At 33.7% G+C, this 25,480-nt stretch overlaps 1 non-coding gene across 1 annotated transcript; it reads right to left on the minus strand.

Annotated features, from left to right (window-relative positions):
- Positions 1-19,293: 19,293 nt before the first annotated feature.
- Positions 19,294-19,426, minus strand: LOC126002625 (small nucleolar RNA SNORA51). Its single transcript, XR_007493308.1, has one exon. It is a non-coding gene; the product is annotated as a small nucleolar RNA SNORA51 (small nucleolar RNA).
- Between the last annotated feature and the right edge of the window lie 6,054 nt (positions 19,427-25,480).

Here is a 25,480-nt window from a genome sequence, read left to right on the forward strand (position 1 = left end):
GGTTTAAGTGTCATGCCAAAAGAACACTTATGGGAAATTAGGAGATTCGAACAGCTGCTGACTTCTTTTTATAATTTCTAGAAAGTAAAACTTTGTAACTGAATTTTTCTGAATAGGTATATCATATGCTTGGAAAAGTTAATAAGGTGCAGAATTCCAGGAGAAGGAAATATTTGTTTCAAATAACTGAGTTTTATAATATATTTGGAAACTATTTCTACCAAAACACTAGCTTCAGATCTTCATGTTTAATGCCTAAATCTCCATACTGTCTTTCCAGCTAAATAATGGCTTTTTACAAAAATCATGTCTTTTCTTCTAGAAATTAAAATAATATTTTTAATTTTAATTGTGATTTATAATATTTTTAGGATTGATAGTTTTTCATTCATAAGATAATCCAGCACTACTACCTATCCCCATAGTGTCCACTTCCCTCCACCATTGTCCCAGCCAAACTCCAATTGTGGTAAGCTTTCTACTGAAGACCAGTTTTCAGATTCTTTTGCTATGGACATTTGTTATAATATTATTTTGTTCCTTTGTATACCACATATGAAAGAAATCAGTCTGTATCTGTTCCTTTCTGAATAACTTCACTCAGACAAGATACCTTCTATATCCTTTTCTGTAGCAGCAAATTACACAATTTAATCATTTTCTTATAGCTGAGTGATATTCTGCTATGTATATGTACCATAGTTTCTTCCTTTTTATTTATTTATTTTTTTAGGCAACAACTGGTGGTGATCAGGGCTTACTTCTGGCTCTATTTTCAGAGAACATTTCTGGCATGGTTCAGGGAGTCCATATAGGCTTTTATATAGGGTACCAGGTCAGTGTGGAAGGAAAGAATTTTATCCACTCTATCTCTCTGGCCTCTATAGACTTTTTTAAATCTACTTATCTGTTCTTAGACACTTGGGTTGTTTTCATACTTCGGCAATATGAATAATGCTGTGATGAACATAGGAGTAAAAATGTATTTTTTTCTAAAAAGATGATTTTAAGAAGTGGGCTTGTTGTTGTATCATATGGAAGCCCAATTAGCAGGTGTTTTTTTTTTGTTTGTTTGTTTTTTGTTTTTTGAGACATGTCCATATTTTCTTCCCAAACAGCTGGACCAGTTGGTATTCACACCAGAGTGGATGATGTATATCCCCTATATCTGTGGCTTTGCTAGTTGTTTTTGGTTTCGTTTTTGATGTGTACCAATTTGACCGGTATGTGATATATTATTGTTGTTTTTCTCTGAATTTCTCTGATTATAAGAGATGCAGATATTTTTAGATCTTTTTATTCATATACCTTTTGGTCATTTATATCTTCTTTGGAGAAGATAGTATTCATCTCTTCCCTTCATTTTGGACGGGATAGTTATGTTGCTTTGTTTTTCATTACTTCACTTATATGTTGTACTTTATGTATCTTGGATGTTAACACCTTTTCAAACAAATGATAGCCAAATATTTTCTTCCAGTTTATGGTGTATCTGTTTATTCTAGTTCTTTATTTTGCAGTGCAGAAACTTCTTAATATGAAGTGTATTTTGTTTATCTTTGTTTCCATTTGCTTAGCCAATGGTATTAAATTCTTAAAAATACCACACACTTCAATATCATAGAGTGTTAGTTCTGTCTATGTTTTTCTCTGTTTTCTTATATGATATCAAGATCTTTAATCTATTTTAATTGAATTTGTGAAAGGTGTTAGAAAGATTTATATTTTTGGAATGATAAGTTACATTTTTGTATGTAACTAACCAGTTTTCACTACACTATTTTTCAGAGTTTTTTTATTTCACTTTAGAAATCATTTTTGTTCTATTCTAAATGACTTTTTACCAGAATAATTTTTTTCAGAAACTAATTAATTATAGATACTTGATAATCTGATTTGGTTAATCCTATTCCAAAGACCTGAAGTCTGTCCTTATTTTATTACCACACTTTTTTTAATGACAGCTTTATAATACAGTATGAAGTTGGTAAAAGAGAAGTCTCATCTTTCCCCCATAGGATTATTAGGTAATATGGTGAATTATTGTTCTATATAATAGTATAGATCTATGTCTTTAAAAGATGTCATAAATCTTTTTATAGGTACTACACAGAATCTGCAGTTTCAATGTAGTTATGGTTTGGGCAAGATTTGTCCTTCTGACAGTGTTAATTCTTCTACTCCATAAACAAAGAATGGCTTCCATTTTCCTCTTCTATTTTGTTTTCATAGTGTCTTACTGGTTTTTTTCTTGTATAAAGATTTAGTATTTTTTGTTAAGCTGATTCCTAGGTACTTGATTTTTCTTATTGTTTAAATTGCTGTAGTTAACCTCCGTAGTTACAAAATTGTTCTTTTTGTGGTTTCAGTTATATAACTTATACCATTTTTCACCAGTGCACATTTCCTATCACCAATTCCCTTACACCTACCCCCACTTCTGCCTTCCTTTAGGGCAGGCAATTTGCTTCTCTCTCTCTCTATCTCTCTCTTTTTTCGTTTTTATTAATATGATTTTTGGTTTTTCAGTCACAATCAGCAGCACTCAGAGGCCACTCCTGGCTCCACGCTCAGAAATTGCCCCTAGCAGGCACAGGGGACCATATAACCACTGACCTTCTGCATGAAAGGCAAACGCCTTACCTCCATGCTAAATCTATGGCTCTTTTTTTTTTTGGACACTGTGGTTTGCACTATTGCTGGAGAGATGAATTACCTGATATTTTTTCCACTTTCAGTACTGAGTTCTTATCCAGTTCTTATCTATTATAGCTATACTAACCACTCTTTGTGGCAAGCTTTCTACCCTGGGCTGAACCAACTGTCCTTTGTCTCAATTGTCCTGGGTATTACCATATTATATTTTGTTTTTCTTATACAACACAAATGAGTGAGATTATTCTATGTCTTTCCTTTCCCTCTGGCTCATTTCACTAAGCATAATAGTGTCCATGTCCATACATGTAGAGGTATATTTCATGACTTAATTTTTCCTAATGTCTGCATAGTACTCCATTGTGTAGATGTACTAAGTTTCTATAGCCAATCATCTGTGTCTAGCACCTGGGTTGTTTCCAGATTCTGGCTATTATAAATAGTATTGCATTGAACATAGGAGTGCAACGGGCATTTTTTGTTTTGTTTTTGTGTTTCTTGGATATATTCCTAGAAATGGTATTTATTATGGATCATGTGGAAGCAAAATTTCTAGTTTATTGAGCAATGTCTCTACTGTTTTCCAAAAAAAGCTGGATATTGCTGAAAGGTATTCCCAGCAGCAGTAAATGAGAGTCCCTTTCTCTCCGTGTCCATGCAAACACTAGTTGTTCTTGATTTTTTTTTTTGATGTGTGTTAGTCTTTGTGGCATGAGATATCACATTGTTGTTTTGATTTGCATTTCCTTGATAATTAGTGATGTGGAGCATTTTAATGTGCCTTTAGGCCATCTATATTTCTTCTTTGAGAAAATCTCTGTTCATTTCTTCTTCACATTTTTGATGTCTTTAGACTCACAAAAAACTATAACTTTTCTATATACAAATAATGAAAGAAAAGAAAAAGATACTAAAAGCACAATCCCATTCACAATTGTGCCTTAGAAAATAAAGTACCATGGAAGGAACCTTGCTCAATATAGTTAAGGCCATCTACCACAAGCCAGAGGCAAATATTGTCTTCAATGGAGAAAAACGGAAAGCCTTTCCTCTAAATTCTGGCACAAGACAAGGCTGTCCTCTCTCAACACTCCTATTCAATATAGCACTGGAAGTACTTGCTATAGCGATTAGGCAAGAAAAAGATATCAAGGGAATCCATATAGGAAAGGAAGAAGTCAAGCTCTTGCTGTTTGCAGATGACATGATACTCTACCTAGAAAACCCTAAAGTCTCTACAAAAAAGCTTCTAGAAACAATAGACTCATATAGCAAGGTGGCAGGCTACAAAATTAACACACAAAAATCAATGGTCTTTCTATAATCAATAGGAATAAAGAAGAAATGGACATTAAGAAAACAACCTCATTCACAATAGTGCCACACAAACTCAACTTGACTAAATCAACTTGACTAAAAATGTGAAGGACCTATACAAAGAAAACTATAAAACTCTGCTGCAAGAAATAAGAGAGGACACACAGAAATGAAAGAACATACCCTGATCATTTATTGGCAGGATTAACATCATTAAAATGGCAATACTCCCCAAAGCATTGTACAGATTTAATGAGATCCCTCTAAAGATACCCATGACATTCTTCAATGAAGTGGATCAGGCAATTTTGAAATTAATTTGGAACAATAAACACCCTAAAATAGCTAAAGCAATCACTGGGAAAAAGAATATGGGAGGAATTACTTTCCCCAACTTTAAACTGTACTACAAAGCAATAGTTATCAAAACAGCATTGTATTCGAATAAAGACAGGCCCTCAGATCAATGGAATAGGCTTGAATACTCAGAGAATGTTCCCCCGACATACAATCACATAATTTTTTTGATAAAGGAGCAAGAAATCCTAAATGGAGCAAAGAAAGCCTCTTTAACAAGTGGTGTTGGCACAACTGGCTAGCCACTTGCAAAAACTTGAATTTAGACCCCCAGCTAACATCATGTATGAAGGTTAAATCCAAATGGATGAAAGACCTCGATATCAGACATGAAACCATAGATACATAGAACAACATGTAGGTAAAACACTCCAGGACATTGAGACTAAAGGCATCTTCAAAGAGGAAACTGCACTCTTCAAGCAAGTGAAAGCAGAGATTAACAGATGGGAATATATTAAACTGAGAAGCTTCTGCACCTCAAAAGAAATAGCGCCCAGGATACAAGAGCCTCCCACTGAGTGGGAGAAACTATTCACAATACCCATCAGACAAGGGGCTTATCTCCAAAATATACAAGGCACTGACAGAAATTTACAAGAAAAAACATCTAATCCCATCAAAAAATGGTGAGAAAAAATGGACAGACACTTTGACAAAGAAGAAATACAAATGGCCAAAAGACACATGAAAAAATGCTTCACATCATTAATCATCAGGGAGATCCAAATCAAAACAACTATGAGGTACCACCTCACACACCAGAGATTGGCACACATCACAAAGAATGAGAACAAGCAGTGTTGGAGGGGATGTCGAGAGAAAGGAACTCTTATCCACTGCTGGTGGGAATGCCGACTAGTTCAACCTTTATGGAAAGCAATATGGAGATTCCTCCAAAAACTGGAAATTGAGCTCCCATACGACCCAGCTATACCACTCCTAGGAATATACCCTAGGAACACAAAAATATAATACAAAACCCCCTTCCTTACACCTATATTCATTGCAGCACTATTTACCATAGCAAGATTCTGGAAACAGCCAAGATGCCCTTCAACAGACGAATGGCTAAAGAAACTGTGGTACATATACACAATGGAATATTATGCAGCTGTCAGGAGATATGAAGTCATGAAATTTTCCTTTACATGGGTGTACATGGAATCTATTATGCTGAGTGAAATAAGTCAGAGAGAGTGAAAGACGCAGAATGGTCTCACTCATTTATGGGTTTTAAGAAATGAAAAACATTCTTGCAATAATAACTTTCAGACACAAAAAGAGAAAAGAGCTGGAAGTTACAGCTCACCTCGTGAAGCTCACCACAAACAGGGATGAGTTTACTTAGAGAAATAACTACGTTTTGAACTGTCCTAATAATGAGAATGTATGAAGGAAATAGAAAGCCTGTCTAGAGTACAGATGGGGGTAGGGTGGGGAGGAAGGATATTTGGTACATTTGTGATGGGAATGTTGCACTGGTGAGGGGTGGTATTCTTTACATGACTGAAACCCAAACACAATCATGTATGTAATAAAGTTGTTTAAATAAAAAATTTAAAGAATTATAAAATTTAAGAAGCAATATGACAAAAAAAAGAAAAGAAAGTACCTTGGAGTCAATTAATTAAAGAAGTACAAGAGCTATATAAAGTAAACTACAAAATATCACTCCAAGAAATAAAAAATATGCCTTGTTTATGTATTGGGACATATACTCTGCTCATAGATATGGAGGATTAGTAACATTAAAATATCAATACTTTCTAAAGCATTGTACATATTTAATGCAATCCCTTTAAAAATTCCAATGGCATTTTTCTACCGTGTGAATCAAATTCTCCTGCAATTCATATGGAGAAATAAATGTCCATGAATAGCTAAAGCAGACCTTGGTAAAAATTAAAAGATGGGATAAATTAGTTTTCAAAACTTTAAAGTGCACTATAAAGCAGCAGTCATTAAAACAGCATAATATTGAAATAAAGATAGGTCCTTAGATCAATGGAATAGAATTAGATATCTAGAGGTGTACCCACAGGCTTATGAAAATTTATTTTTATAAAAGAGCAAGAAATACAAAGTGCAGCAAAGGAAACCTCTTCAACAATTAGTTGTGGGAAACTGGTCAACTACATGCAAAAATCTTGACCCAGACCTCTCCTTAACACTATGTAAAAAGATAAAAAAAAAGAGATTTAAAGACTTTGATATCAGACCTGAAACTGTATGGTACATGGAGGAAAACATAGTCAGAACTTCATGACATTGAAGCTAAAGGCATCTTCAAGGTTAAAACACCAAATGGCCAAGCAAATGGAAGCAAAGATAAGCAAATGGGACTACATTAAACTGAGAAGTTTCTTCACTTCAAAGAAAATAGTGACTAAGATACAAAGACTACCCACTGAATTGGAAAAACTTTTCACCCAACACCTCAGATAAGGGGTGAATATCTAAGATATACAAGGCGCTTATTGAACTTTACAAGAAAAAATGTACTTGAATTTTCTGGGCTACAATTTTGAAAGAGATTTTTCTAAAATTCTCTATTTCATTATTTTCACATAAAAAAGGCATGCATTTCTGTATATTGATTTTGTAGTTGCCACTTTACTATTATATGAGTTTATTGTCTCTAGGAACTTTTTGGTGAGACTTGAAGATTTTCTAAATATGATATCATGCCATCTGTTAATAATTAGTTTGATTTTTTTATATCATAATTCTCTTAATAGATCTTTCTTGACTATTTGCTGTGTCAAAGACTTTTACCTGGATCGGCTACAAGAAGGCAAGTTGTTTTTTTGTGGGGGGGTCACACCTGGCAGTGGTCTGGGGTTACTCCTGGCTCAGAAATTGCTCCTGGCAGACACAGGGAACCATATGGGATGCTGGAATTCAAACCACCATTTTTCCTGGATTGGCTGCATGCAAGGCAAACACCTTATCGCTTTGCTATCTCTTCGACTGCCTGTGTCAAAGATTTCTAATACTTTATATTAGGAAAGAATTGACAAGAGTGGGAAATCTCATACTATGTCTGATGTTAAGAAAAAACTTTCAGGTTTTCACCATTGAATACAGTGTTTACTCTGGGCTTGTGGTAAATGGCTTTAAATATGTTAAGGAAATTTTTTTGAATATTATTTTAATAACTAAATGATTATAACAATATTATATATTATTATAGTCATATTAGTGCAACTAATCGATTACATTAATATTCATTAATATTAATATTTATATTTAGAATATTGTTTATATTAAAATGTCACAAACCTAGTAAGAAAACACACATGATATTTGTATTAATATAAGAAAAAATATATAACATAGTTATTTGATTTTAAATTAAGAGTAGATATATTAAATCTTTAATGCTTTGTCTTTATTTATTTTATTTTTTGTTTTTTGGGGGGCCACACCTGGTATTGCTCAGGGGTTACTCCTGGCTATGTGCTCAGAAATCACTCCTGGCTTGGGGGACCATATGGGATTCTGGGGAATCAAAACACCGTCCGTCCTAGGTCAGTTGCATGCAAGGCAAATGCCCTACCACTGCGCTGCTGCTCAAGCCCCAAAATTTTGTCTTTCTTTTAAATTAGTCTTTAGTAATCGTTCTCTTTTGCCTGACTTTACATAGCTAACCTAGAACTCTTGATCCCCAAACTGAGGATTCTTTATTTTTAGTAGGATGAATTGTCCCACCAAATAAGCAGATATAGTCAAAGCTTTTTGATTCCAAAACTTTATTTTTGACTCTCCCTTTTTCTTATATGTGAGTTGATTGCATCATGGAAAATATTTACAATCAAGAACTTTTTATCAAGAACAATTATTCCATCAAGAATTCAGACTTTTTATCCCTTTGATTTCTATCAGTAATATGGACACGTGGAATTAAAGAAATTCTGAACTAACAATTTAGAGAGTCTGTGTTTTTCTTATGCTTAATTTAGTAGAGAACAGTATTGAATTGATGGGTTTCTGCATAAATCCTAACAGGATCCTCCATGAAACCAATAAAGCCTAGAAATAATATTACAGTATAGCATCAATTTCCAAGAAAAGGGCTTAGCAAAATCTTTTGCATTTTTTATTTAAACAGCCTTTTATTATTTAGTGGAAGGAAATGTTCTGTCACTTAAATAAAGAGAAAAACCTATCTAGACCATTTGTGCCAGAGCAAGCCTGAAGGTACATAATTCTAGAAAGTAATATGTTTGGAAGGAAATTACCATTTGAATTCTCTTGGTATCAGATTTATTTAAGAAATGTAATAGACATGACAAAGATTATATTATGTCCTAACAGAAAAGATCTTTGAAAACAAGAATATGCAGAATAAATAAGGCATTAAAATTGGCTTTTTTCTTGGTAAGAAATTCTCCACAATTTGCAGAGATAGTTTCACTGCTTTAGCAGAAAACTCTGACAGAGCCCAAGTCTAAGCTTTTGCAATTCAAACTAAGAATGATTGGAAATAACATCAATAAAGTCTGTGACTCCTTGTCACAGACTTGAAAAGATATGAGAATTTCATTTTATCAGAATGAAAAATTTTGAATTTTTCTTTAATTATACTTTATTGAATCTGAAATTCAATGATAAATGTTAGTCTAAAATTATTAGCTGAATCTAGATTACATTCTCCACTGTAGTCTTTAAGCAGAGTAAATTTTCTCCATAATAATAAGATATAATATAAAAAAGCTCTGCTTTGTAGTTTATTGTACATATTTTATTTCTTCCTTTTAAAAGAAACTTAAAAAATCACACCTATAACTCTTTCTTAAATAATTTTTTCACACTGTCCCACTCTCACTGTTCACTGTCTTCCTCACAGACTTCTATTGTCAGTATCCATAGTTAGGATTTTATTTTGTTTATTAATTTATTTTATATTTTATATAAATTTATATGTATATATAAAGAATATATACTTTATGAATATATATGTATATATATAAAGTATATGCAATTGCTGACATCTAGTACTGTTTTGCTTTCTGATTTATTTAGCTTTGTACAATCTCATTAAATCCCTTCCATATTTTCTACAAATGGTGAAACTGTGTATTTTAATATTTGAGTATGCTATTGTTTATATATATCATATCTTTAATCATCATGAGCACTTTGTTTTTATATGTTAATTTAGAAAATAAAGCTGTAATAAGCATTGAGTGGATATAAATTTTCATAGTAATGCCTTGACTGAGAAGTCAAATTGCTAATCATATGGTATCTGTATTTTTTTGAGGGGTCCACACCCAGTGACACTCTTGGCTATGTGCTCAGAAATTGCTCCTGGCTAGGGGGCCCATATGGGATACCTGGGAATCAAACCATGGTTCATCCTAGATTAGCACGTGCAAGGAAAGTGCCCTATCGCTTGCACCACTTCTTCGGCCCTAGTAACTATATTTTTAAGCTCTAGACGTGTCTCAAACCTGTTCTCTAAAATCATTTCAACATTTTACAATACTGTCAATAGAGATAGAGGATTCCCTTTGTCTACAACTCAGCTAACCTTTTCGGTGTTCCTTTTATTGAAAGCCATTCTCACAGGTGTGAGATGTTAACTCATTGTGGTTTTAATGTGCAGTTTCCTATTAATCAGTCACAATCTCAATACACTTATTGACCTTCTTTCTACATGTCCTGTGTGGACAGAGTCTAATCCAAATCTTTTTCCCATTTTATAATTGTGCTTTCAGATTTTGGTGTTTATTTTTATTTTTGAAGGGCGATTTGGATCACACTGAGCAGTATTTAGGAGGTATGCTCAGACCTGTGCTTGGGATTCGTTTAGAGCAATTCTCAGAGAACAAATGCAGCCCTTTTATCTAACACATTGGCCAGCTGTAAGCTTATGGCCACCATAAGCTAGGAGTGTTATGCCTTGTACTTTCCTCAAGCTCTGTGTCTTTGTTGTTGCTTATTTTTATGAATTACTTATTTACCTTAGATATTAACCCTTCATTAGATGTATGATAGGCAAATATATATTCTTCTGTTCAGTAGGCTATCTGAACTTTAAAGTAAAATAGACTGTGAGTAAGGGATTCAAGAAAGTATGAATATTAAGATCTTATGTATTTCTCAATTTTTAACTAATCCTGTCATAGTTATCAAAGCAGAAAAAGTAGTAGAAAAAGAATAAGCTTTTCCCCCTTTATTTGATTTTGGTAACATCTGTCAATGTCCAGGTTTTACACCTGACTCTTATATAGAGGTCACACCTGACAAGACTTGGGGAACCATATATGGTGCCAGGGATTGACTTTGAATTGCCTGTGCAAGGCAAATGCTTTATCTATTATACTATCTCTCCAACCCATTTATTTGACTTTGTATTAACCTTGAATTTCATTTTTATTTTTTTTAAAGGAAATGACATTTATTTTGTCATAGATAAGTTGAGGATTGGGTTTGGAAGCAATAAACAAAACAGCTGACATTAAGTAAAAAAATATTGGCTAAATCATTGGCTCATTTATAATCAGATTTTAGTGGTTTTACCTTTATTTATAGATATAAAAGAAAATTTAGAAAATAAAGAGGCTCTTTGGGGGCTGGAGAGATTATACAATGGGTAAAGCACTTGTCTTTCACATATACTACTTGGGTTCAATATATGGCATCCAATATGATTTCTGAGCACTGCTAAGAAGTAGTTCCTTAGTGCAGAGCTAGATGTCATACCAAGCATTGACAAGTCTGGCATAAAAGCTAAAAGAAAGAGAAAGAAACTATTTTGCATTTTTCTTGTTGATTATTTCAGGTACAAATAGTGAGAGATAGGAATAATAGGAAATTCTTTCATCAATAATTGTGCTGATTCTGTTGGCCAGCAAGAGTCAACTTCTGTCCTTTTTCTGGGACTAGGATCAAGGATGTTATCCTTACCTGATGACTGGAAAAGCCTGAATCCAGACTGATGACTAGAGACCCTTCATTCCAGCAATTCTTATAAGGAACAAGAGGAATTGGGATTTTGCAGGATAATAGTTATTACGACATAGAAGTATAGCCTAGAAGAAAATAAGGCACCAACGGAGAATATAAGCATGAACATGATGCCATAAAAATGCCTCAGGAACAATACAGTGTTAATAGGTAATCTCTCCTTTTAACCAGAGTTTTCTGTGAGGAAGAAGGGATGGCCTGGAGTCAAGCCTGATTAGGAGCCACTGATCATAAAGGGAGGGGTGGCACCCCTCTGTGTTGCCCTTCTCCATCTTTGGACTAATGTCTCTGAAGCTTTTCACCGCAAGAAGAATCCCAGAGTAGTTGCTCTGAGGGTACCCTGGAGCATTAGCTCTGTGGGGTTCCATCTACCAGGTGGTTTGGCAACAGCATCACAGATGGGGTCCAACAAATAAGATATTCTGGAAATAAAGGTTGTGAATAAAACTTTTAAATACCTTCGATTTTTTATGTACTATTAAATTTCACAAAGGCTATTTATGAAATGTTAAATTCAGTAATCATAAGGTTATATTAAAATGAAAAGTAGGAACATAAATCTTTAAACATATTCTCCAAAGATTAATTGTCTCATCCCAAATAACTGTGAACTGTGTAATTTTATATATCTCCTGTGTTTTTGTAGTTGAAGTTATCTACCTCTGCAAAATATTATTTATGAAAAATATATTTCACAGTTACTTAATGTTCAGTTCATAATTATCAAGGAGAGTAAACCTTTGTAGAACAATTTTGAGGTTAATAATTTTTGGAAAATATTTAATTCACTTAAGTACCAATAGACTCTTGATACCCATGCATATCATACTAAAGAAAGAACCATAATGATAAATATTCTAATGGTTGTTTCATATTTATACTCTTTATTATAAAATTATATATTTCAAAGTACTTTAAACATATGATTTTTATATTTCTATAGTTATCAACTCAAGTCATATATAGAAAGTTTATATCTTTTGTAATTATTTTAAAAACAAGTGAGTAGGGGCTGGAGTGGTGGCACAAGCGGTAGGGAGTTTGCCTTGCATGCACTAATCTAGGACGGACCTTGGTTCGACACCCTGGTGTCCCACATGCTCCCCCAAGCTAGGAGTGATTTCTGAGCATATAAATAGGAGTAACCCCTGAGTGTCACCAGTGGCCCCCAAACCAAAAAAAAAAAAAATCCAAAAAAGAAGGGAGCAATAATGATCCAGTACCAATTAATCAGCTAAGTTCTAACAGTAGTTAAAAATTCTATAATTTCTAGCTGAATTATCAATTTTATTCATGTTTCAATAATTTGAAAACTTCTGTACTTTTGTGTTTCATTATTTCCAGTGAATTTTGAGACTTAAGAAAATCATCAATCATTCTACATAAATTTTCTGTGAACTCATTAGCATTTCTTATGTATCCTGTTTCTCAGTGCACTTAAAATCACAAAATTTGGCATTTAAATGTTATATGCAATTCGGCACTTATTTCCTATAAAATATTGAAAACTATTTCATTAAATCATTTTCTCCACTTGAGTTTTCTGATATGGTAATTTTATCTGGGCTGTGTCATGTACAGTTTTTTTTTCAGGTGACTACCAAGCAGTGTTAGAGATGTTATAGGACCACTCCTGCAAATACTTGACCTGTTCAGGCCTGATATTTCATTGCCTGTGCCCAATGATGGAATAATGCTCAGTGATTATGAGACCACCAAGGATCAAAGATAACCAGGGTGACACTCTGTAATGCTACAGAAGCTTGGTTGTGGTGGGACCCAAATCCAAAATCTAGCACATTTAAGGCCTATGCTAGTCTAGACTATTGATCTCTCCTAGTCCCAGTGTTACTTACATTTTGTTAAAACCTTCTTAATCACATTTTTCATTGATAAAGTACATAAAAGCTATTATAAATTATCATTCTTTAAAAATAGTGTTTTAGCACTTTAATTAGATAAGTTTACTTTATTATCATCAATAATCAGCTACTGTATGAAAATTTTCAATTTTCCTTTACTCTGGTTTTAGTTTTTACTTATTTTCAAATGTTACACTATATACACTGTATGCAAGATGAAATGAAAGAGTCTGCATTGTAGCATATGAAACAAGCATTTTTCTCTAAGAATTTTTCATTCATTCTGTTAAGTATTGAATAGGTTCTATGATTTATCAGATAATGTAACTTCCTGAAAGTAATGAATATGTACTTAAGTTTAGGGTGAAACTTGTTCCTTCTTATGGCAACCTTTTTTTTTATTGCCATTCTGTTTTTTACTGTGTTCTACTTCATATTGAGTCATCTATCAGCAAGAAGCAACCACATATATTCAAGTAGAATGTGCAAGAACTTTCTTTAAAATACAGGTAATAGAAATGCTACACAGATGGATAATTATCTGTTTTACTCATAAAATAACTTTTATTCCAGTTTTTAGAGTATTGCAGGGATTAAATAATCAAGCAGTCTTATGCTGGAAAGAAATGAAGAAAAATGGATACTTTGATTGAAAAATTTTTTGTCAGAACTGTTTTGCCTCCTAGGCATGATTTAAAAAACAACTAGAATTCTTGAAACTAGAGAGATATTTTCCAAACTGGAAAATATAATACTAATAAAACATTCATATTTCATTTGACCATTTTAGAAGAATTTAAGAATGCCATTATATTCTAGTAATGTAACTATGTGTAAAATTCCCATCAGTTTTTCTTGATAAAAATAAGAATACTCATTGTTATTGAACCAGATTGGATGCTCATAACTTGAATGCCAATATTTAAGAGCTAAGAGTTGGTACTGAAACAAACGCCAAAGAAATTAAAAACTGAATTCAAAATTAAAACAACCACAGTAACAGCAACAAAACAAACTTTTCTGGACTGGGACATTTAATTGCTCACATATTTTTCTTCCTTTCCAAAGACCGACTATACCTTTTACTCAGAAATTTTCAGCTTAGGTTGAGCTAAGATGGAGTGTGTTTCAAAGGAATGGCTCCACAAGGAAATTTACTGAAAGTTTTTGGTACTTACCTGTTTGTATTCCAACCTTCCTAAAAATATTGTTTGTTTTGTTTTGTGTTTTTGGGCCACACCCAGTAGCGCTCAGAGGTCACTCCTGGCTCTGCTCAGAAATCGCCACTGGCAGGCTTGGGAGGCTGGGAATCAAACCCAGGTCTGTTCCAGGTCGGCCATATGCAAGGCAAGCACCCTATCACTCCGGCCCAATAAAAATATTTTCTTGATTTTTTTTCTCTAAAATACTACTTGTAACTGTGCAAACAAAATGATGGCTTTATGGCCATAAATATACCATTTTGAACCTACCAGTTTTCTTTAACTGCCACTATGTTACTTGAGAGATTGGTTCTTATGCAGAAGTAGACTAGACTAGACTTTCATGGTTATATTGTGAGAAAAAAGATTGTTAAGGTGTCATAACCTGAATCTATGGTAGACTTTCCCCCTCCCAAAATATTTTGTCTGTACAGTTAGAGAAGCATTTAAAAATTAAAAATACCTTTATAAATATATCTTTAAAAGGGACTTCTATTCAGTTTTCTGACAATTCTAACAATTCTTCGGTTAGTTTTCTGTTCTGCTCTGTTCAGCAGTGCTCAGTGCTTATTCCAGACTTTGTGTTCAGTAATTATTCTTGGTGGTACTTGATGAAACATATTTGGTGCTAAGGAAACCACATTTGGCGAGATCACCTAATCTGCAGTACTATCTCTCTAGCTGCTATATTTAACATTTATTAAAATGATATTTAAGATATTTCTGAAATATCTTAAATGATGAGTGTGTATTAATTTTTTCAAGAGAGAAATAATGGTTTCAAAAATTATACTGTTAGGAATGATAGTGTGAAAAAAGAAATCCCCAAATATCAAGTAGTCCTTGAAATTGCATGTTGACTCAGCTATGATGAGCTTTATGAAATTGAAACAAATTTGTATTCAATATTAAGTCAAAGAAAAATTTCAGTTTGACATTTATAATACTTATTCTGAAAGAGGTATAAAATTCAGATGAGTGGTCAGAGTGAGAACAGCAGATAGGGTGTTTGCTTTGCACACTGCTGCCTGAGGTTCAATTCCTGGCATCTCATATTGGTCATTTGAGTCTGTCAGGAGTAATTTTTTAGTGCAGGACCATTAGTGTGGCTCCAAAACAACAACAACAACAATTCAGGTGAGTGTTCTAAACATTTATTATTTCACAGGAGAAATTTTGTCCTCTTTTTCCTCTTCTCTTCCATTTCATATTAGTTGATTACTCTCTATAAGTGGGAAATATGGTAAGTGTAGAGATTATAAAAAGATAAATAGCAGTTGCCAATTAAGAGATTGAATTATTGTACAAGCATTCTTGAATATTTAAACTAAAAGAAGAAAATTTTTAGGAACAGTACATATTCGAAGTTCATTACTAAAATTCAGAGACAAGATACTCTACACTCATCTCTGTATTGTGCTTTTAATACTGACTTTATAATCTTTTAACTAGAAGAGCTGTTCACTTGCTGGAAAGAAAAGGTAGCCTTGTTTTTCTAAAATTGTAGATATAGAAAAGGTTACTAGAAGATCATAAGAGATATGTATTTGAAACTGTTTTTCTGATGTGTCCTTAACTACTATCCTTTTTTTAATCTGAAGTAAAATTGAAGTTAAAAAGGTAGAAAAGTATAATAATAAAAATGTTTTATACTTATTCCTTATTGTATAATTTGCTAATTTCACCAATATAGTAGAATTCTATCTTGTGTGTATTTATCCTTTTGAGTTTTTTAACATGGTAATAGAATAATGAGTAATGCAAAACTCACTCTTATGTGACCAGTTTGCAATATAGGCATGCCTTCTATTTTCGGTTATTTTTCCCACTTGATTTCCTTGTTATCTTGTCTTATTCTGTTTAAAAGATTCTCATACCCAACACTGTGTCTCTTCAGTAGTTCTTGACTATAAAATTAACTGCCAGTGCTAATTTCAGAGGCATGGTGCATATGCATTGAGGAGAGACCTAAGGGATAATACTTTATCTTAAGTTTTATAGAGTCCAATACTGCTTTTATCTTTTAAATCTCTATGAAGCTGCACTTAAATTTCCTGGACAGATTTGAGATGTGATGAAAATGCCAATAAACTGGCCAATATATTCCCCTTCCATTCCAGTATTTTTTTTTCCATTCCAGTATTTTAAGGATTGGGATGAATGACTAGTTCACTTATATTATACCTATGCAATTTTGTTCATTATTGACTCCATAATTATAAGTACCATAGAATTTCAAATCATTTAAATCATTTAATTACTTTCCTATTATTTAAAACCAAATAGTTTATTTCAGAGTTGCTGATATCACTCTTCCCATATTTAAGAACAATTGTTTAATAGAGATCTGGTATCATTCTATACATTTAGAAATAAATAATACTAGTGAGAAAATATATTTAAAAAAGCATCATCCCTGGGGCTGAAGTGGTAGCACAGTGATTGGCATTTGCCTTGCATGCAACTGACCCAGGACAGATGCTGGTTTGATTCCCAGCATCCCATATGTTCCCCTGATCCAGGAACAATTTCTGAGCACAGAGACAAAAGTAACCCCTGAGCACTGCTGGGTGGGGTCCCCAGCCCCCACCCAAAACAAAACAAAATAAAATAAAATAAAGCTCATCCCATACATACTGTTTTTAAGACATAATAAATAATAAAAATAATTATATTAAAATAATAAATATTGGGGCCAGTGGGAGAGTACGAGTTACTTATTCATGGCCAGCCCTGATTTAGTCCCCAGCTAAATATACAGTCCCAGGTACTGCCAGGAATGATTCTTGATTACAGAGTTAGAAGTAAACACTGAATGCAGCTGAGTGTGGCCCCACACAAAAACAAATAAAAATTTAGATGCCTTGAAATCAAACTCATTAACATTTAATATAAATAATTTATATTGATTATTAATTTTAGTAATTTAACTATTCTGTAATTACCGTTGGTATGTTTAAGGCTTTTTTGGGACAATATCTGGCAGTCTTTTGTGTGTCTCCTCGTGGTGCTATGTAAGGGCCACGCAGGGATGGGGAGTCATCCTGGAGCTACTATATAAAAGGCTCTTTCTGAATTTCCCTGTTTAATGAAAATTAACGTTTTTAGTCATTTGGATAAAGGTGATACTGTTAATATAATATTATTATATTATACATAATATAAAAATAACAATACTTGATATTTATATTTACTATGTAATAATCACTTTGCTATATTACTTGGAGGTTGATGTAAAATGCATAGTATTAAATTGTAGTATCTCTTTAATTTATAGATCTGGTTAATAATATACTTTAATTCATAGAGTGAGTGACTGAGAGAATTAAAATTTAAACTCTTTCTGAGTGATTCCTGAAAATTTCTCCCTTTACAGATATGTTTAGTTATTTCTGTAAAATTTGTTTGTTTGTTTGTTTCATTCAACTTGTTTGCTATGTCCAATCATTTTTTTTGGTCTGTAGAATCTGCTATGGATCCTTTGTTGTTGTTGGGTTCATCCAAGTGGTGCTTTAGTGGGCTCAGCCAACTTCTGGTGATGCTTCTGGTGATTGTCAGTCTGTGGCTTAACTCTGTAGTTTAAGGAGATTATCTGAGAATGCTATTACAGATTCTGGAGTAGTAGGGCCACCCTAGAATAGTTTAGGAACTCAGGACCACAACTGGAATTGCTCAGGTACCACTAAGGCTATTCCTGGTAATACTTAGGAAACTATGAGATTCTGGACATGAAATTTTAAAAATTTTTAAAAAGGATATTGTTTTCCAAAAAATGTTGGACCAGTCTACATTCCTACTAAACAGTGAATGAGAGTACCTTTCTCCATGCACAATGGCAAGCATTGATTGTTATTGTCGAAGTGTGCCAGACTCTGGTGTAAGATGTTATTTCATTGTTTTGATTCATATCTTCCTGATGATTAATGATATGTACCTTTTTTATATGAATCATTTTATGTGCCTTTGGCCATTTTATTTCTTCTTTGGGGAAGTTTTTGTTCATCTCTTCTCTATTTTTGAATGAGCTTAAATAATTTTCTTCTTAAACTCTACCAGTGCCTTATATATTTTAGATATTAACCATTTATCAGGTATGTATTGGGGAATAGATTCTCTCATCCACAAGTAATCTTTGTATCCTAGTCACCATTTCCTTTGATACAGAAACTTGTTAGTGTAATGTAGTCCAATTGTTTATCATTGCTTTCACTTATTTGGTCAGTGATATTTCATCCTTGAAGATGCCTTTAGCTTCCATGTCATAGATTGTTCTGCCTAAGTTTACTTCTGTGTACCTTATGTTTTCAGATCTGATATCAAGATCTTTAATTTATTTTGATTTTTCTTGTGTGTATGGCAATAAAGAGAGATATGGGTTCTTCTCTTTACTTTCATTCATTCTTTCTTTTTTTGCATGTAACTGACCAGTTTTTTCAATACCACTTGTTGAAGATACCTTTCTTGTTCCAATTCATTTAACTTGCCAATCTGTCAAAGATTAATTGAAAATATAATCAAGAATTAGTCTCAAGATAGTCAAGTCTATTCCACTGAAGTGAGGGCCTGTCTTTATTTTATTATCAAGCTGTTTTAAATAGTACTGTTTTATAGTACAGTTTGATAGTTTGATTAAAGATAGATAGACATGCTACTTTCTCTTAGAGAATTATGGTATAATGTGGCATGTCCAAGTATGTTTGTGTGTATGCAATTGTGTTTGTTCATCAGAATTGCTGCTATAGCCCTGTAGTTCCAAGAACTAATAAAGTAAAAAGAAGTAGTCAATTTTATTCTGTTCTTTATATTTTGTTTTGAACACATAGGGTTTAATATTTAATTATTACTAGAATTATATTTTGTTGTTGGGAGCTAACATCTAATGTATCTGTTGTTTTCCACATTGAGTCAATTTTTCTAATGTTTTTTGTCCACCTATTCACAGTACAGACCAGGAAAAGGGCCTGGGTTGAGGTGTATATGGGGAGCATTTACTGTATTTCCTCTTTCTATACAGTCAGTGTAAAGAACACAGCCTGTGATAAGCATTGGGAGGCCCAATTTTTCTAATTTTTAGCAAAGTTATTATACTATAAATATATTAACTTCAAGCTTTAAGAATAGTGAATTTTTTATTTTTATTTTTTGCCATCACATTTGGAAATGTAAGATTATTTCTCAGTTAAATAAAAGCAAGATCATTTAACTATAATATAAATAAAATTGCTTCTAGAAGCTTACTTAATTTCTTCTGAAGTAATTTGCTCTTAAATTAAGTTACAAAATTGTCATTTTTACTTGCCTCTAACTAGATAAATCTGTGTAAAAAGAATTAGAAGTGAGACCAGACATTGATGTTTATTTTAATGTGTCTTACAGAGCTTGTAATTTTCAATTTAAAAGTTTATGTTTAAGTGTTATACTTACTCACTGTGATTCTGAAATTTTGTCAAAATTGACTGAAAGGAAACAAAGATAGATGTCTCGAAAGTGGACACTGCTCATCACCCAAAGGAATTAGAAAATGTTTTTGCATGCAAAATGAAAAGACACTCTTGAGATATAGTCTCAGTTCAAATGTTATCACTGCCAGAGAATATATTTCCTTGAACATTTATTAAAAGTAAAGTACTGTGAAGGTAGAAAATCTGCATAAAGAAGTAGAAAAATGGAATGAAGCCTAGTCAGTGCCTTTAATATTTATGATGATACTGAGACAACTGTGGCATAGGCAAGTAAGAGTAATATCACCCAACCAACTAATTTTATGTGAAAAATATTTCTACTGTAGAGACTTCTAAAGTGCTTTAATTTTATTTTTTAATTTCCTTGATTTTTAATTAAAATAGATAAAATGACTTCACATAGAGTTTTAAAAAATGCAAAAAAAAATTTTTTTTTTGAGTCACATCTGGCAGCGCTCAGGGCCACTCCTGACTCTACGCTCAGAATTCACTCCTGGCAGGCTCAGGGGACCACATGGGATGGCGGGATTCAAACCCCTGTTCTTTTGCATGCAAGGTAAATGCCCTACCTCCATGCTATCCCTTTGGCCCAAAATATTTTAAACTATGTTATTCTATTTCAAGAATGACTAAAATGTATGATTTCTCTTATAGTTGTTTCAGTGATATTATTTGAAGAGCAGGGATTTATTTAAATTATGATGTTTTTTTTTTTTTTTGGTTTTTGGGCCACACCCTGTGCCGCTCAGGGGTTACTCCTGGCTATGCGCTCAGAAGTTGCTCCTGGCTTCTTGGGGGACCATATGGGACACCGGGGGATCGAACCGCAGTCCGTCCTAGGCTAGCGCAGGCAAGGCAGAAATTATGATGTTTTTAAAATTATATTAAACAAGGTAGTAACTGACCAGTTTTTTCAATTTTTTCATACATTGTATGTATGAAGAAAAAGCATTAAACTCTATTGTCTCCGTGGCTTTAAGCCACACAACTTCACTTCTTGTTAAGGCCACAGTTTGGTATATTTCAGGCTACTGTTCCCTATTCAGTGTTCCCCTAACTAGCAGCTGATGGACCTAGGACTGTCCATCTTTCAACTTTGGGTCATGGAGTCTATTCCAAAAGTGTGGTATGGCAACCAAGAAGACAGAGAAGATACACTTAATCTTCATTGTCTGGCTGCAAATGATAGATTACATCTGCTCTTCTTCTCTTAGTGAATATTGTTCATATATCTGTATAAAGAGATCCTTTTATGAATAATTCATTTTGTTGCCAGGGGTGAAAGCTGTACTTTGTAAGTATATATAATAATTAGGAAAATATATCACATTTTCTTTGCAACAGAAAAAAAAATACATACAATCAATTTTTTTATTTTACTCTAAAATTTAGTTTTAAAGTTATGAAAATTATTTTATATAGCCAGGGAGATGATCAAAGAACTGGACAATATAGGCTACAGCCTGTGTTTTTATTCCCAAAACTGTATAATTTCCTCTACCTAGCACTGTCCATATAACTTTGGAGTCTAATGGGCACTGTAAAGTGCGGTCCCAAACACATGGCTCTGTGAATTTAAATAGCATCTGATTCTTGGACAAGAGCACCAACTGGGCCATGAAGCCTTTGAGCCTGCAAACACCGAAATCTTTATGGGTCTTTTACATTAAGAAAATAGATATATTTTATAGTCTTTATGTCAACATTTAGATGAAACATTACTTCCTGAGTCTGGGAGATAATAACGGGGTAAAAGCATATATATATACCCAATTCCAGTGTGATTTCAGGAATAACATGACCCTCAGAACACTTTCAGGTGTGTTTCTGAATGCTCCAATATTACTGGAGTTGTGGTCCTTGTCTCCAGTCCAGTGGAGCCTAGTTTTGGAATTCAACTGTTTGTTCTAATGGCTGAAAATTTTCAAAATCAGCCCTTGGCATACCATGAGCACTACTTGGAAGGTCTTCTACTCCAAAAATAAATAATGTTATTTTCATTAATTTTTATCTGCTTCCAGAATGTGACTTGAAATATGATTGAATTTAATATATACCTTTGACCACTCTGCTTTTGCTATATTTATGACTTTGTTATACTTTATATTGTATTTATTATCTGACATATTTTAAACCATATATATATAATCTTAAGTTTTTATTATTCATTGATGAAGAATTAAAAATGTAGTTTAAAGAAATATTTAAGGAATTTGGAATTTAAAAATTGTAATATTTAAAAAACAAATATTGGCCCCACACCAGGCAGGTCTTCAGGGCCACGCCTGGTTAATCGGGCCCTGGGGGGAGGGGGTGAGAAATTCCTCCCTAGGCACCCAAAAACTACAGAGGCTCAGCTGGGCTCAGAACACTCCGCATGCCAGGATTTCTGGTGCCTTTGACTGGTATGATGGGGGCTCTGGGCAGAACAGCTAGCCATAGGACCCCTGGGCTAACCACTTAGTCCAGGTGAACAAGATTCCCCCCACACCAGGCGGGTCTTCAGGGCCAGGCCTGGTTAATCGGGCCCTGGGGGGAGGGGGTGAGAAATTCCTCCCTAGGCATCCAAAAACTACAGAACCACGCAGGGGCTCACGCCCCCGTGCGTACTTCATGTATTCAGAGTATTCCTTATTCTTATGTTATGTTTTGCGTATACAGAATGTTCATTTTGTATTCTGCCCTTTCCCACACCCCTACAAAGCTCTTTTTTACTCCTTAACTCTCTAACCCCCTCTCAAACATCACTAACCTACATTACTCTTTTTAACTTTAGTAGTGTACAATCCTAATCACAGTCCAAATTGTGCATTGTGTGTGACAACCCCAAACTGTTTCAAGATACATAAAATGGACACGTATTTCTTTAGAATATTTTGTGTTTTTTCTCTGACAGCTGTAATTCTTACTAAATGTTGTCTTATAGAGTGATGATTCTAACCACTTTTTATCTTCTCTTTTTGAGCTGTTTAACAAGGAATTTTGGTGGAAGAGTCCCCCAGTTTAATGCTTATGATTGAACCATGTCATGGGAATCATTGGAATTGTTCTTATGGCCCCCATATGCGCCAATAACACCACGTGGCATTGCTTCTTATTTGCATAGGCACATTAAAATGGGAAAATACTATACATACAAATAAGATCCTATCTAATAGAGATTGGAACACACAAATCTTGTAGTGCAAAGGGACCTTACACCCTGAACATTGACATAACGACCTGGCACAGACCTCAGAAGAAAGGCATAATCCATTCTCCCCTGAACCAGGGAAGCCATCCACGAAACATCCAGGCTGGTCTATAACATCACCTGGAAGCAATCCTCTACCACGGAAGACCTACGCTGCTCAGACTTCGACCTGCCTAAAAGAGACTTCCCTTAACACTGAAAAGACTTAACAACAACAACGACCTGCTTACAGGACAGGGCTCCCTGCATTGCCCTTTGATTGTGAGGTGAAAGGAGAGGATGCTCCACATCCTGACTTCAATGTAAGATATGCAGATTCCAGGATCTTTAATACAGAAACATGATACCAACAACAGAGACTGTGTGAAAAATAAAAGTGTGTTGGCACTACAGACAATATATTGGATTGGATGATCTAGCTTGCCTGGAGCCTAGAGTTGGTCTTGTGCCAGGAAACTTCAGGGGTCTGGTCTCTTTGTACTTAGGCCAAGGTTATTTCTTTCCATGTCCCTCATATTTTGGTGGGCCTATGCAAACAACAATTGCCACTCTAACACCATTTTTACTGTGCTCCTTTGACTCTAATCCTTAAAAAGAACTCACTTAAAACTTGAGGTTAACTTAAGCTAATATGCATGTATATGAAATGTAAGAAAATACTATGCCTGTAATGTTTAAGGAGTTACATAAGTTTTATGGCTTTAGATTGCCTTGTGTACTGTTAAGAAATATTATAATGTGTTAAAATCTGGGGACTTGAGGGACAAAGTAATTGTACATGGATTCTGTCTTATTTATCTTAATGTTCTTTGGCTGAAATTTCAAAGTTAAGATATCAGCAAGGGGACTTCTGAGAATTATGTTATGGGTGATTGTCCTTCCACTGTAACTTTAGCTTGTCCTCTTTCTTTGCACCCTTGTTCTCATAATTAAAAATAAAAATTAAAAAAAAAAACACAAATATTGGAAAGTTAAAGCGTTGGATTTTTAAACATTTAGTAGATATAAAGGCTTTATCTGTTATGGCAGGGGTAATATTTAGAAAGGCTTGGATAACTTTTTTTATTTTGGGGGGTTTTGGGGTCACACCTGGTAGTGCTCAGGAGTTACTCCTGGCTCTACACTCAGAAATCGCTCCTGGCAGACTTGGGGGACCATATAGGATGCTGGGATTTGAACCACTGTCTTTCTGCATGCAAGGCAAACACCCTACTTCCATGCTTTCTCTCCGGCCCAAAGCCTGGAGAACTTTTATCAATGCCATTATACAATTTGCATCACAATTAAAATAAAAAAAGTTGGAGTCAGAGTAAATACAAGATATGATATATGGAATATGTCCTAAACAGATGACCTATGACAACAAAGATTCATATGTGAAGACTGAAATTGCACCAGATTAGGGTTAATGAGACTACACTTATTTTATTTTGGGTAGAACGTTCTTAACCATATTTAAAATCTCTCAGATTATTTTTTCTAATGAGCAAATGTGACTTTATATTTTATAAATTATTGAAGTGTACTATTCTAGTTATATTTGAAATATTAGTTCTGCCTTTAGAGAAAATTCATTCCTGGCATAAAAATTTTAATTCACAGGTGTGACAAATAAATGTTTGAATAGTTTTAAAACATTTTATTACAACTTTACATTGTATTTATAGTGGAAATAATTTTATAATAGAAGTGCACAAGTTTAAAATAAAAGTAAATATTTATATGCCATTAGAAATAAAATATACAAGGTATAAACATCAAGTAATAAATTAAAAATGACTGATCCACAATCTCTGTAGCAACCAATCATAGAAGTTAAGCTATCTATAAGTTAAAGAGCCATGAGCTCAAAATGGCAGGCTCTTATTAGTAATCACCATTTTCCTACATTTTTGTGCTGATTCTAACTTAGAATTAACCAGAGAATCCAAAATACATTCTTCTAATCCATCATACTAAGAACTATGCTTGTTTGCTTTGTTTCTTTCAGTTTCATTAGGCCAACAGCTTCCAGTCAGAACAGCTCTGAAACCTTGCCTTCTTTAAAGCTTTAACACTCTCTGTGACTACTTTAGAATCTCTGCCAACAAAGAGAGATAGTGGCTATTCACTCTCTTGCAATAGCACACTTTAATTAATTGATTTGTTTGCACTCATTTGACCAGTCCTGCTATTTCCATACCCGGAAATAGAAACATGTGAGAATCTTGAAAATATCTCAACAATACCATCTAAGACAATTATCACAGTTTTTGGAATATAAATTATTCAATGTCAAAATTGTAATATGACAAAATTTGATGAATCTAAGCTAAATAGAGGCAGTCAATTCCAAGTTAGAAACAAGCTTTGCATCTATTGCTTAGTTTTGAAATAGAGATCATTCATCTTCACCTTTAAAAGTAACTGGAATCCTTTGAAAATTATTTTAATGTAAAATTTATTATGACCTTC

The sequence above is a fragment of the Suncus etruscus genome, chromosome 2 (assembly GCF_024139225.1).
Source record: "Suncus etruscus isolate mSunEtr1 chromosome 2, mSunEtr1.pri.cur, whole genome shotgun sequence".
Taxonomy (NCBI): Eukaryota; Metazoa; Chordata; class Mammalia; order Eulipotyphla; family Soricidae; genus Suncus; species Suncus etruscus.